General features: G+C 38.8%; 1 pseudogene; it reads right to left on the reverse strand.

Annotated features, from left to right (window-relative positions):
• Positions 1-5,056: 5,056 nt before the first annotated feature.
• On the reverse strand, positions 5,057-7,677 carry LOC124529155 (eukaryotic translation initiation factor 1-like; annotated as a pseudogene).
• Positions 7,678-14,865: the final 7,188 nt, after the last annotated feature.

Below are 14,865 nucleotides of genomic sequence, written 5' to 3' on the forward strand. Positions count from 1 at the left end.
CTTTGTGACCCTAAGGGGGCATGTTCCTTACTCCATCCTTCTTCTGATGGATGTATATGGTAGGGAGCTATTTTGGACCACGCAACCCTAAGGATGAGGCCACAAACTCCAAGGAGCCTGTGTCCCCAGCAATGAGGTTTTGCTATATCAAGTGTGGACAATTTTTGTTCCAACTATTACCTGGGAGAGAAAAACAAGATCTTCTATCTAATTTAAGCCATTTTATTTTTGTCTTTATTGTGGTGGTTGAACCTGTGTCATAATAGATAAATCACTTGTTCTCATTGGCTTATGGAACTATGGCTTCCCTTGACCCAAAATAAATACCACCTTGACCCAAAATAAATAAAGTGCAGGCACTCAAAATTGTATATTCCATTTCCAAATTCCAACAAGAAGGAATCTGATTGGCCAAGCTTGGGACTGATATTCAGCCTGTCCCCTGTCATCTATGGTTTTGGGGTGTAGTGAGAGAAGAGGAGGGTCTTGTGGTGTAGCTACCCTATACAAAGATCATCAATGTTGCAGTTTTATTAATAATAGAATATGAATTGTTTCTGGAATGGAAAATTGCTTCCGTTAAGTTGTTAGCTTAAAAAGTTATAATTATCGGAGCACCTGGTGGCTCAGTCAGTTGAGCGCCTGGCTTCGGCTCAGGTCATGATCTCTCGGTTTATGAGTTCGAGCCCCACGTTGGGCTCTGTGCTGTCTGCATGGAGCCTGCTTCGGATCCTCTGTTTCCCTCCTCTTTCTGCCCCTCCCATGCTCATACTCTCTCAACAATAAATAAATATTAAAAAATTTTTTAATTTATAATTATTAGTAATAGAATATGGGTGTTAAGATAATTATTGGCCTTCCTAAAACCCTAAGATATAATGCATATGTCCAGAAAACAAACTTTTGGTAATGTAACAACAACAACAACAACAACAACAACAACAAAGCTTCTAGGACATGTTGTAGATCAGAAAAGATTGAAGACAAAACCCCAGAATCTTCTACTTGTGTAGGATGGTATTATAATCACTGGATAATACACATTCTGCACAAATAAAAAAACTCGAACATTAAAACATGCTTCAATTGTGTTTACTTACTGAATTGACAAAGTCCAAAAGTATACCTATAGATTTTATAAATATTTTTAGCCTAAATTAACTAGAATTAGCCAGAAAATTCAATATATTCAGGAAAATTTAAGTTACTCAAGATTTTGCTGTCTGTGAATTTTTTTAGCTGTGATATTATCAAAATGATTTTTATGCTCATGTAAGTAAACTGGGTGCTGTAGGTAATTTGGCTCCCATAACTTCACACGTAAGCTTAAATATCATTCCTAACCTCTGATCAGTATCAGAGGACAGTGTGAGATTACTGGGGATATGGTCTCTGAGATTCTCCTTGTCTTTAGCTGTGGAGCATTTCATTTCCATCAGGCCTATACAGTAGCATTTCCAAATGTGTGTTCTGTAGACCACTGGGACCCACATACACCGCAAGAAAAGTGAAGTTCCATTGTAAAATAAATTTGGAAAATATGCTGTAAGTTATAGATCCCTCTTAGAAGGGCATAATGCCATACATAACGAAGGCTCTGAGACATCCTGCTGAAATGAAATGTGTAACATCTGTTGACCAATGTTTAATCCTGTGTTTCCCCCGAGTTTCACATTTGGGAAAATGCTGTGAATATGTATATATTAGCATTGGGTGCAACAGATGCAATAATGAGGCCACGGATAGAATTGTAAGAACCAGAGGTCAAAGTAGCATAATCAGAGATGAGGTTGCCCAAGAAAGATATGATACTCATGCTTTTAAGCTGGGAAGGGCTACAGATATGTTTAAACAGATCAAAAGGTGTGAAGAGATATGTACATATTAGTCTTTATCACCAGATATGCCCAGGCCTGAAAACAGCCATTTGTATACTTTGTCATTTACAAGGCAATACATATGTATATAAACTTTTACTCAATCCCCATATTAAACCCATAAAAATAAGTGTTACTCTATTTTGGAAATGAGAAAGCTGAATGTTAGAGTGGATGGTGATCAGCCCTTCAGGGGAACAGACACACTGCAAAGGAAAAATGAAGCCAGGATCCTTGGGCGTGCGGGTCGGGGGGGTGGGGGAAGTGTATATTCAAATAAGTTTGGAGAGGCACAATAGACCATTGAACATTCTAAAATATTGTCACAAACAACTCATTTACCTTCAATTTCACTTGGCATTTGTCAAACTTACTTGCCTGCAAGACATGTTTTAAAGTTATTTTTCCATATTAATTTCCTATCAACTTTCTGCGGAATATACTTTGAAAATGGCTGCTCATTATCACCAGCATTGGTTCCGTACTGGCTAAAGATAAGAATCATCATGGCTGTAGCCCTCCCATGATTCATGGCTTGTTAGTCAGGCTACATGACAGAAATCGACGAGGATTCCTGGAACTGGATTCAAGTTTACTTTTGTGGGTTCTAGAAAGAACACCCTTGCTATGTAATTAGTATCAACCTGATTCCCCTCCCCACAGCAATCTTCCCGCATTACGTGAATGTGACTTTGCTCACAGGGTTTTTCTGTTGTGAGTCCTTTCCAAAAATTGAGCCAGGTTGACGCCTGCCACGGATTGCTTAAAGTATTTGGAACCTTATATACCTTCTGAAAAATAAATGGGAAGCTTGGGCCAAACTTTAAAAATGAATATTCCAGATGAAAACAAACTGATAACCATACCCAGATGTTAATTCAGTGAATACATCTCATGTGGTGCCATTGTAATGGCACATTCCAAGTTTTTGGTGGGCCAAAGTGCGGAATGCTTACAGTCTCCCAGACTCCAGTTAAAAGCCACATGTCCTTTGTTGGGGAAGTCCTGCTTCTTTCAGTTGCCATATTTAATTAGACCAGTCTCCAAGCAGTCTATGAACAGTCATTATAAACACATTGAAGGATAATTCCAGGAAAGGTACCTAACAGCATACCGTGAAAATGCAAATACAAAAAGGCATAGAAGTCACAGACTTCACCCTGGAAACAGGTTTTGGTGGGGAGGAAAAGTTAATCCCACTTCACTTTTCCTTGATTCAAATTTTCCTTTAATTCATATTCATCCTTAGTGACTAACTGAACAGAAGAGGGAGTAACTTCTAAGGAATATTTACATGTCTGATCTTTTGAGTTTTTTCCCCCCAGCTTTATTGAGATATAATTTATATAATAGCATTGTGTGAGTTTAAGGTATACAATGTGTTCATTTGATACACTTATATATTGCAAGATAATCACCACAGTAGAATTAGTTAACATTTCCATCACGTCACACAATTGTCTTTGTATGTATGCACGTATGGTGAGAACAATTAAGATTCACTCTCTTAGCAACTTTCAGTAAAAAATATAGTATTGTTAACTGTAATCATCATGCTGTACATTAGATCTCCAGAATTTATTCATTGACATATAAAATTGTAGAAGTTTAAGGTATTCAGTGTGATGGTTTGAAGCATGTATATACCACAAAGTGTTTTCCATGATAAGTTTTTTTAACACATCTATCACCTCATATTTGGTTGTTAAGGCGAGAACATTAAGATTCTACTGTCAGAGCAACTTCCAAGTATACAATACAGTATTGTTAGCTACAGTGACCATGCTGTACCTTAGATCCCTGAAATTTATTCATCTTATAACTAGAAGTATATACCCACTAACCAACATCTCTACATTTCCTCAGTCCCTTGGCCCTTGGCAAGTACCATCCAACTCTCTGTTTTTATGAGTTCAGTGTTTCTTAGATTCCACATGTGAGTGAGATCATACGGTATTGTCTTTCTCTGTCTGACTTATGTCACTTAGCATAATTACCCTCAAGATTTATCCATCTTATCACAAATGGCAGGATTTCTTTCTTTCTCATGGCTGAATAATATGCAATTATGTGTATGTCTATACATCTGTATCTATCTCACATCTTTATCCATTCATCTGTTGATAGACACTTCGATTATTTCTATATCTTGGCTATTGTGAATAATGCTGCAATAAACATGGGAGTGCAGATTTCTCTTTGAGATAGTGGTTTCATTTCCTGTGTATATATATATATACCTAGAGCTGGGATTGCTGGAGCATATGGTAGTTCTATTTTTAATTTTTGGATACTGTTTTTCGTAATGTCTATACCAATTTACATTCCTACCAACAGTGCACCAGTGTTCCCTTTTCTCCACACTCCATTTCTCTGGCCATTTTTTAATTTAATTTTTTGTTTCTGAAAGCAAGTTTTGTTTAAGTAGGGGGTTAAATACATTACATAATATTAAAACTGAAGAAAAGTTAAATAAAAAACCAGCCTGTTACTTCACATGACATTGGGTAGCTTTTGCTAGTAAGTTGCAAGGTCTACAGCCAGCTACATGACTGATACATCAGTTTGAAATTTGTTCCCTTGTCAAAAGTTTAACTCTGATAGAAGGTTGGCCTCACATTCTGGTGTTTGGATATCAATTAGCTACGGATATGTCTGGTCAAAAAAACCTTGGTGGCAAGCCAGATGTCCTATCACACTTCACTAGAGAGAAGATGGTGACTCTAAGCCCTGTCTACAGCAGGTTGGAGACACCAGGGATCTTTCTTTGACTACCAAGGACTCCCTCTAGCAGCACGACTGCCACAGACGTCTTACCTCATCCTGTCCTCTCAGCTCTGCCGCGGGCTGTTCAGGTGGTGACATTCTCTTAGGTCAGGGAACTCTGAAGAGGGAGAGCTGATGAGCTTCTGGCCAGATGTAGCCTGCTGTGATCTTGGGGCTTTGGGATTGACTGAAACATCACATTACTGCTTGGTTTCAGGCCAGATACTGCCAGACGCCTACTGCTTGACCTCTGTTTAAATGAGGGACTTCAAGACTAGACAGCATGGCTCTTTTCAGTTTATCGGATGAAGGAGTTACACTAGTCCAAGTTAAAAGCAGACCCCAAATGGTTACATTATACAAGCTGTGAGGTTTTCAAACTTATGACATGGGATAGAAGGGAAATTCTGCTCATTGCAAGGAAATCCTCACTTAAGCTTCAGTGAGCCAAAAGCACTTAAAACCCATGAAACTTCAGCTGGTCGTCCTTAGCCAGTCCAATCTCTGTGAGGGAGGAACTGGCATATATACTTGTACTGGTCTCCCAGTAGCTGAATTACTTCTCCATATTCTGGAAGCTCACTTATAGTACCATTGCAGGCAAATTTCTTTTTAAATGCTTTCATTAGTTTCTTTTTATTTATTTTTTATTTTTTTAAGTTTATTCATTTTTGAGAGACAGAGAGAGACAGAGCGTGATTGGGGGAGGGACGGAGGAAGAGGGAGACACAGAACCTGAAGCAGACTCCAGGCTCCAAGCAGTCAGCACAGAGCCTGATGCGGGGCTTGAACTCACAGACCGCAAGATCATGACCTGAGCCAAAGTTGGTGGCTCAACCGACTGAGCCACCCAGGCACCCCACTAGTTTCTTTTTATCATAATCATTAGTGATCCCTCAGACAGTACTAGGGGTCTTCCTGTTGTTGCTCTGTTGAATTCCTTTTTAATATAGATTTTTAAATGTTTATTTATTTATTAAGAAAGAGACACACACAGAGAGAATTCTAAGCAGGCTCCACACCCAGTGCAGAGCTGACAAGTGGCTCTATCCCAGGACCTTAAGATCATGACCCGAGCTGAAATCAAGTCGGTGTCTTACCTGACTGAGCTACCCAGGCACCCCTCTCTGTTGAATTCTGAGGATATAATCCTCAGTGCCAGTAGGAAGCAGATCATCACCCTTACTTGTATCAGTAAAGGGATCAAAAGAGTGAAGATTTTGGATAGTGGATATTCTATAGGATTCCTTTTCCTCAGTGGAAACAGTGGAAAAATGGTGGGAGAAGGTGGGCGTGGGGATGGAGCCTTGGGAAGCAAAAGGCTCAAGGAGGAGGCTTCTGAGTCCTTGTTGATCAGTGACTCTGTGACTGGGTCTTTGACCATTTTTTAATTGGTCAGTTTGTTTTTGCTTTGGAGTTGTTTGAGTTCCTTACATATTTTAGAAATGAACCACTTATTAGGTATATGATTGACAAATATTTTCCACCCTTTCTCTGACCCTCTGTAGGTTGCTTTTTCATTTTGTTGATTAGTTCTTTTGCTGTCCAGAAACTTCGTAGCTTGATGTAGTTCCACTCGTTTTTGCTTTTGTTGCTTATGCTTTGGTGTCATATCAAAACAATTATTGCTAAGACCAATGTCAGGAGCTTTTTTCCTATATTCTTCCAGGCATTACAGTTTAAGGTCTTAGCTTTCATTTTCGTAAGGTTGTTGAAGATAAGGGTCCAATTTCATTCTTTTGCATGTGAACACCCAGTTTTTCCAGCACCATTTACTGAGGAAACTAGCCTTTCTCTGTTGGATATTCTTGCTTCCCTTGTCAAGTATTATGCAAGTGTTTATTTCTGGGCTCTCAATTCTGGTTTTTAAGTCTATGTATCTGTGTTTATGCCAGTACCATACATACTGTTTTGATTACTATAGCTTTTTAGTACAGTTTGAAATCAGGAAATGTGATGCCTCCAGCTTTGTTCTTCTTTCTCAGGATTGCATTGTCTTTTTGAGGTCTTTGGTCCCATATGTATTTTAGGATCACTATTTCTATTTCTGTGAAAACTACCATTGGAATTTCCATAGGGATTACACTAAATTTGTAGATCGCTTTTGTTAGTATGGGCATTTTTTTTTTAATATATGAAATTTATTGTCAAATTGGTTTCCATACAACACCCAGTGCTCATCCCAAAAGATGCAGTATGGGCATTTTTTAAAAGTAGTCTTTGCACCAGTGCAGAGCCCAACATGGGGCCCGAACCCATGACCCTGAGATCAAGACCTGAACTGAGATCAAGAGTCGGATGCTTAACTGACTGAGCCACCCAGGTGCCCTGGTAGCATGGACATTTTAACAATATTAATTCTTCTGATCCATGAACATGTGATATCTTTCCATTTATTTGTGTCTTCTTTAATTTCTTTCATTAATGTCTAATATTTTTTGTCTTATAGTTCCTCTCTTAAATTTATTCATAAGTACTGTATTGCTTTTGGTGCTATTGTAAATGGGATTGTTTTCATTATGTCTTTTTCAGAGAGTTCACTGTTAGTGTATAGAAATGCAACTGACTTTTATATGTTCGTATTATATCCTGAAACTTTACTGAATTTCTTTAGTCTAACAGTTTTTTTGGTGGAGGTTTCTAGGGTTTTTCTTTCTGCACAGATTATGTCATCAGCAAAGATGATTTTATGTCTTCCTTTCTTATTCTGATTTGGGCACACTGAAAGCTGGAGGCCTGCAGCCATGGCCTCAGGGTCTTGGCACTGGTGCACACACTGCATTATAGGCAGGTGATTAGACTCGGTCAGCAGGGTGCAGGTGCACAGCTAGTTGCAAGCAAGCCCAGGAGGGGAGGCCAGTGACATGAGAGGCCTACATCCAGGCCCAGGAGCAGCTGCAAGGGCTTTGGCTCTCCATCGTGCCCCTGTAGCTGCAGGATCTCCCCACTGGCATGTATACAGCGGAGGAGACTGGTGTTGGGATTCAGGGCAAGGGTGTGCAGGTGCACAGCCAGAGCGGCTAGCTTCAAGCATGCACTTGTGAGTGAGGGCCCACTACAGGGACTATAGCCGTGCCTTTTGTACTTCTACAGCTGCAGAGGCTGGGGGTTGCTAGTGGGGATTTTAGGCTCTGCTGGGGGTGGGCAGGCTAGGAAGTGGAGAGGAATCAGGTGGCTGGAAAATACCTGTGGGATGAAAACCCAGGAAAATCTGCAGGTGATGTACAGCAACTGTGCTTGTCATTGAGTTTTTCAGTGGCAAAAGCTGCTGGGCTCCTTGGCAAAGCAGGTCACTGGGAACCTCCTGTTGCATGGCTGATACTGGTAGCCCTTGCTCTTCCTTATTCCCGACTGTCTCTCTACATCTAGCTTTGCCGGTGTCTAGGTAGAGTGAGGTAGAAGCTGGTATCTGGAAAGACTGTAGAAGCTGGTTGATCATCTGCTTTTCCTTTCCCAGCAAGAGAACTTTCTCTAGCTAGCGCATTTCCTCTCCAGAATAGAACAGCGCTGGCCTTGGGGTGTGGGGTGGGAGGTTGTGAAATGATGTAGGATGAATGGAGCTGTTCTTCCTTCCCTTTAAATGCAGTTATTCTCAATTTTTTTGTTCTACGGTGTTGCTGAGGTTTCTAAAATGGACTCCTGAGCTCCCCCAGAGTTATTTTGGTTTGTGGATAGCTATGTAATTGTTGATCTTTGTGGGAGGCAGAGGCTGAGGTCTCCTACTGCACTGTCATGGTGTCACCACCTAAATGTTTTCTTTTTCTCAAGTTTGTTTATTTATTTATTTATTTATTTATTTATTTATTTATTTATTTATTTTGAGAGAAAGAGCAAGCAGGAGACGGACAGAGAGAGAGAGAGAGAGAGAGAGAATCCCAAGCAGGCTCTGCACTGTCAGTGCACAGCCCAATGTAGTACTCGAACCCACAATGAGATCATGACCTGAGCTGAAGTCGGAAGCTCAATCGACTGAGCCACCCAGGCACCCCCTAAATGTTTTAAAATAAAAATCCATAGGGACACTTGGGTGGTTCAGTTGGTTAAACATCTGACTTCAGCTCAGGTCATGATCTCCCGGTTGGTGAGTTCAACCCCTGCATTGGGCTCTGTGCCGACAGCTCAGAGCCTGGAGTCTGCTTCGGATTCTATGTCTCTCTCTCTCTGCCTGTCCTCAGTTCATCCTCTATCTTTCTTTCAAAAATAAATAAGCATTAAAAAATCCATAGATCTATAATTTCTTTCTGTTCTTTTCAGCTCTTGTCTCACATTCATAGTTGACAAAGATAGGATGTCACTTTATTACAAATTCTCTCAACTTCTGAAAGTCTCAGTTTTTTCACACTCAAAATAAGAAGATTAGATGCATGTAAGGCCCCTTTGTTCTTTAATTTTGGTGCACTTTCTGGCCCACAGTGAGTACTGGATAAACATTTGTTAAATAATTCTGGATATTCAGCCACATACACTGACCCCTACCAAACACAATATTCTGCCATCTAGCAGACCCTTGTTAATACTGTGGTTCCACAATTTATTAGTTCTGTGAACTTGAGCAAATTGTCCTTTCCAAGTCTTTGTGGCCATTCTATGATATGGATTCAAATATGCCCACTCCATTAGGTTAGTAGAGCATGAGGTGAGGTAGCCTCCATAGTCCTCAGTTTAACGCCTGTTACAGAGCAAGCATGCAACTATTATTATCTTAACAGGCACTAATAAGAAATCATTATCACTAACTGTAGTTCTATGGGAATTTCCTAAGAGCCTCTGTAAGAATAGTTCTCATTATGGGTGCTTGTCAGCCTCGCTTGGCATCCATTACACTGGGCAATGTGTTGACAGTCAGAAAGTTCTGATATTTCCATGTTCCTACTTTCTAGAGAGTCTCTTGCCTCATTATGAATCCTCTGACTTCTTCACTTCTCCTCGCCATCTCTGCCCCATCATCATCCACCAGCCCCTGTGCATCTCATTCTCTCCAGCTTTGCATCCTGCCCTTTCCTAATGTTAGCACTCACTTACTCTCCTGGCTCTGTCACTCTTCTCAGGCTCTTTCACTGAGCCTGGGTTGCTTCCTTCCCTGGGAAGGGATATGGAAAATGTGGATAAGTAAGAAACATATATGCTTCAGACTAGATCTTCTTCAAAGAGCAATACTAAGACAAATAGTTAACATTTCAACAAAACTTATGGAAGTAGGAGTCAGTGGGATCATATTTTTAAAGTGCTGAAGGGGGGCAAAAACCCCCTGCCAATCTAAAATTCTATATTCTCAAAAAAAATCCTTCAAAAATTATGACAAATTAAAGACATTTTCAGACAATTAAAAGTTGAGCAAAGTTGTAACTAGCAGAACTTGAATACAAGAAATCTTAAAGGAAATCATTCAGAGTAGAAGAAAATGATCCCAAGGATCTTCAGGAAGAAAAGAAGATCTCCAGGAAGGGTAACTGAGGGTAAATGTGGGAAAAAAAATATTTGCAACTTAAAGCAGCAATACTAGTAATGTCTTATGGGGTTTATAACATTTGTGAGAGAAAAATATTCAAAAGCAACAGCACAAAACCAGGAAAAAGGTACATGGGGTTAAACTGTTTTGCACTATTGACAAAGTGGTGAAAGTACTGATTTAAGGTAGATTATAGTCAAGAGTGAGATGCATATTAAAATCTTTAGAGTAACCACTAAAAGAATAATATGATAATGCTTAATTAAAAGCCAACAGAAAAGATAGGGTAGATTACTGAAAATACTTGATTAAACAGAAGTTTAGAAAGCAGGAAAAAGGAGTTAAAAACAAGAAGGTTAAATAGAAACAAAAAGCAGGATAGTAAACTTATGCTATTGGTATAATAGTAATTACATTAGTTAGTAATTAAAATTGTTAGTTATTACATTAAACATTAATGGACTAAATACTATGATTAAGAGACCAAAATTGGTAGACCAGATTTAAAAAGTTATCCCAAATATTTTGTGTTTGTAATTTACACATTAAATATAAGGACCTAGATAGGGTGGAAGTAAAAGAATGGTAAAGATATACTAACACTAACCAAGGGAAAGCTGGTACAGCTATGACTCTCCAAGTACATTTAAGGCAAGGTAACTAGGGATAGAAAGAGGGATATTTCATAATAATGCAAGGGTCAGTTCAGTAGGAAATCATAATTCTAAATGTGTATGTATCTAATAATATACACTTAAAATATATGAAACAAAAATAAAAGAACTATATAAATACACAATCATAGGTGTAGATTTAAAAATACCTCCCTCAGCAGCTAATAAAATAAGACAAAAGAAATCAGTATTCCCAAACTGTAGCATACATGATACTAAAGTCAGAACCAAAACAGAACATATGCTGGGACAAAAACCAAGTTTCTTTTCTTCTTAAAAATTTTTAATGTTTGTTTGTTTGTTTGTTTGTTTGTTTTGAGAGAGAGATAGCATGAGCAGGGGAGGGGCAGAAAGAGAGGGAGACACAGAATTCGAAGCAGGCTCCAGGTTCTGAGCTGTCAGCACAGAGCCCGATATAGGGCTCGAACCCACAAACTATAAGATCATGACCTGAGCCGAAGTCCAACGCTTAATCAACTGAGCCACCAAGGTGCCCCCAAAACCAAATTTCAACGAATTAGAAAGGATTACAATAATACACAATATATTCTCTGATCAAAGTGGAGTTAAACTAGAAGCAAAAACAGAAATATAGATGCTGTCTTCAAAAACAGAACGATAGATTTCAGCAGAACAAAGATCTCCAACTGTTTAGAAATTAGGCAACATATTTCTAATTAGCTCATGAGTCAAAGAAGAAATCACAGTAAAAATTAAGAAAATATTTTTAAGGGGTTCCTGGGTGGCTCAGTCAGTCAACCATCTGACTTTGACTCAGGTCATGATCTCCCGGTTCACGAGTTCGAGTCCCGCGTTAGACTCTGTGTTAACAGCTCAGCTTGGAGCCTGCAGCCTGCTTCAGATTCTGTGTCTTCCTCTCTCTCTGCCACGCTCCCACTTGTGCTCTGTCTCTCTCTCTCTCTCTCAAATATAAACATTAAAAAAATTAAAAAAAATATTTTGAAGTGAATGATACTGAAAATATGGCATATCAAAACATGCCAAATGTAGCTAAAGCAGTGCTTAGATCTATTGCTTTAAATAAAATATTAGAAAAAAAGAAAGGTTGAAAATTAACAATCTAAGCTTCTGTTTATCAAAAGTATTTGATTAAAAATAACAAATTAAACCCAACGATAGTAAAAGAAACAAAACCATAAAGACAAAAGTAGCATCAGTAAAATAGAAAGCAATTATAAACAGAGAAAATCAAAATTAAAAGTTGTTTCTCTGGGGGCACCTTTGTGGCTCAGTTGGTTGAGCATTCAACTCTTGATTTCAGCTTAGGTCATGATCCCAGAGTTATGGGATTGAGTCCAGTATCAGGCTCCACACTGCGTTAAGTAAAATTCTCTCTCTCTCCCTCTGCCCCTCTCCCCTCGCATGTGTGTGTGCTCTCTCTAAAATAAAAATAAAAATAAAAATCCAAGCAAAGTATTGTTTATTTTTCTTTTGGTAGAAATGTACAAGTTGAATTTAAAATTTGTGGCACCTGGATGTGTCAGTCTGTTAAGTGTCTGACTTCAGGTCAAGTCATGATCTCACCATTTATAGTTTGAGCCCCATATTGGGCTTTGTGCTGACAGCTCAGAGCCTGGAGCCTGCTTTGGATTCTGTGTCTCCCTCTCTCTCTGCCCCTCCCCTGCTCTCTCTCTTTCTCTTTGTCTCCCTCTCTCTCAAAAGTAAATAAACATTAAAAAAAATAAAATAAAATGTTTATGGAAATGCCTAGAATCCTAAGACAATTTGAAGAACAGAATTGGAAGACTTGTACACCACCAAATTTTAAAACTTATGAAATTATAAAACCATAAAACTACCATAATTAATTCAGTATGGTACTAACAAAGGATAATCAAATATACCAAAGGAACACAGAAAGCCTATTAGAAAGTCCAGAAACAGACCCTCGCGTAGAGGTCAACTGGTTTATAATAAAGGTACCTCTGCAACTCGGGGGAAATGACAGTGTTTTCAATAAATAGTAATGAATGAATTGGATTATAAAATAACTTGCCCCGTAGTTCATTATATACACGCAAAAATGTATTTGAAATGAATCATAGACTTAAGCATGAAAAGGAAACAATAAAGCTCTCAGAAAGAAAAACATAGAAAGGTATCTTTTTACGAAGTTCAAGAACTCACAAAACTGCTTGATAGTGATGGAAGTTGGAGAGTGGCTTAATCCCCTTTTGGGAAAAGAAGGGGCAAGTGGACCCTCCAGGATGCTAGAAATGTTCCTTCTAGCTTTGGATCTGGTGGTTTGGAACAGTTATGCATCTGTAATATGCATCGTGCCATACACTTGGATTGGGGCACTTTATTCAATAAAAAGTAGAAATAAAAATTAACAAATGTATCAAAGAAGAAATCTTGATGGAAATGAGAAAACATTTTGATATTTGTTCTCCTCTTCCCACCTCCCACTCTTGTGCTCCAGCACCAAGTGAACCTTTGTCAGTTCCTTTTCTCCATATTGACTAAAACACTTTCAAAAAGCATTTAAAGAACTAAATCTACATTTCTGTGAGACTTCTCTTGTAACTCTAAATAAACTCAGAAAAAGTTCTCAGAGAATCTAGTGACTTGTCAAAAGTTCAAATTTGTGTTAACACTGATGAGGGAGCTCCATGAGTCAAATATTGACATCAGGGTTGCAGTTGGATGGCTCAGGAGGTTAAATATCAGACCCTTGATCTTAGCTCAGCTCTTGACCTCAGGGTCGTGAGTTCAAGCCCCACATTGGGCTCCATGCTGGATGTGAAGCCTACTTAAAAAAAAAAAATAAAACAAATATTGACATCAAACCAAAGTAAAACCACTTGGGAGTTTAATCACTGTCACATATTCTGGGAGTAATTCCGTCACTATGCTAGGCCCAGGGAAATCCGTAACAATGAGATGAAGCTTCTTTCTCCAAGGGATTCACGCTCTACTTAGAATAACTGAGATTTCTATAGTTCTTCTTGTGTGCAAGGAATTATTCTCAATGCTTTGCCTGCAAGTGAATTCATTTCATTCCTCCAGGGACCCCATGAAATGGGTTATCCCTCATTTTACAGATGACAAAACTAAGGTACTGAGAGGTTAAGTATATCTAGATCACACAGCTAAGACAGGGTGGAGCTGGATTTGAACGCAAACATCCTGGTGCTATTCCATGTATCTTACCCCCTTTGTCCTATAGGAGAATAAATGCTTCCTGTCCCTTAGGGTTGGGTGAGTGTATTTCGGGGAAAGGACCCCTCTTTGGAATTCCTTAAAAGCCCAAGAGCAGCCTACACCCAGAGCTGTGCAGCCAGGAAAGCGGTTGTCATGTCATTCCTGTGGAGGCCTGGTCTGCAGGAGGTGGCCTCTGCATCTGTATTTAATCTCTAAAATAGAATGGGTATTCCTGAACCAGGCATCCTGTCCACCTCAGGTTTGGAAGGAATGTTTTATCTTACATGAAGCAGTTTCTCATTCTAGAACCTCAGCTCTGTGGCACGCAAGGAGGGCTAACTAGCAGATTTTCCTAAGAGAATTGGCTAAGAGAAGGCTAGAAATTGAATCTTCCTCCTTCTGGCACACCAGCACCACTGACAGCATTTGCAAAATTCCCGGTAATTAGATTAATTTGCCAACACTGCAGATTAAAGGATATTTTAAACTTGATTTTATCTTACTGCATATGCTTTGTTTACTTCCTTATCAGTGCTGTGGCTTAATTTATTTTTTTCAATTTTACACAGGCCTTTCTTTTCCTTGAGAAGTCTGGGAGGTACCTTAAATGAGAGCTTTTTGTTCATCTCTGATTCTTAAAAATTGAGTTATATTTGCCATACGACCTTGTGTTAGTTTGAGGTGTATGACATATAGATTTGATACATTTATGTTGCAGTATGATTATCATTGTAGCATGACCTAACATGCCTATCACATCATAAAATTATCATTTTTTCTAGTGTTGGGAAAAATCAAGATCTATTCTCTTAGCAAGTTAAATGTTTATAATACAGTTCTATTGTCTATAATCACTGTACCGTGTATTAGTTTTCCAAGACTTATTTATCTGCTAGTTGACTCTTTGATTTTTGGATACAGGATTTTTTCTTTA

This window comes from Lynx rufus, unplaced genomic scaffold, assembly GCF_022079265.1.
Source record: "Lynx rufus isolate CCGP_SWC_20201006 ecotype Redwood Valley unplaced genomic scaffold, mLynRuf1.p SCAF_6, whole genome shotgun sequence".
Classification (NCBI taxonomy): Eukaryota; Metazoa; Chordata; class Mammalia; order Carnivora; family Felidae; genus Lynx; species Lynx rufus.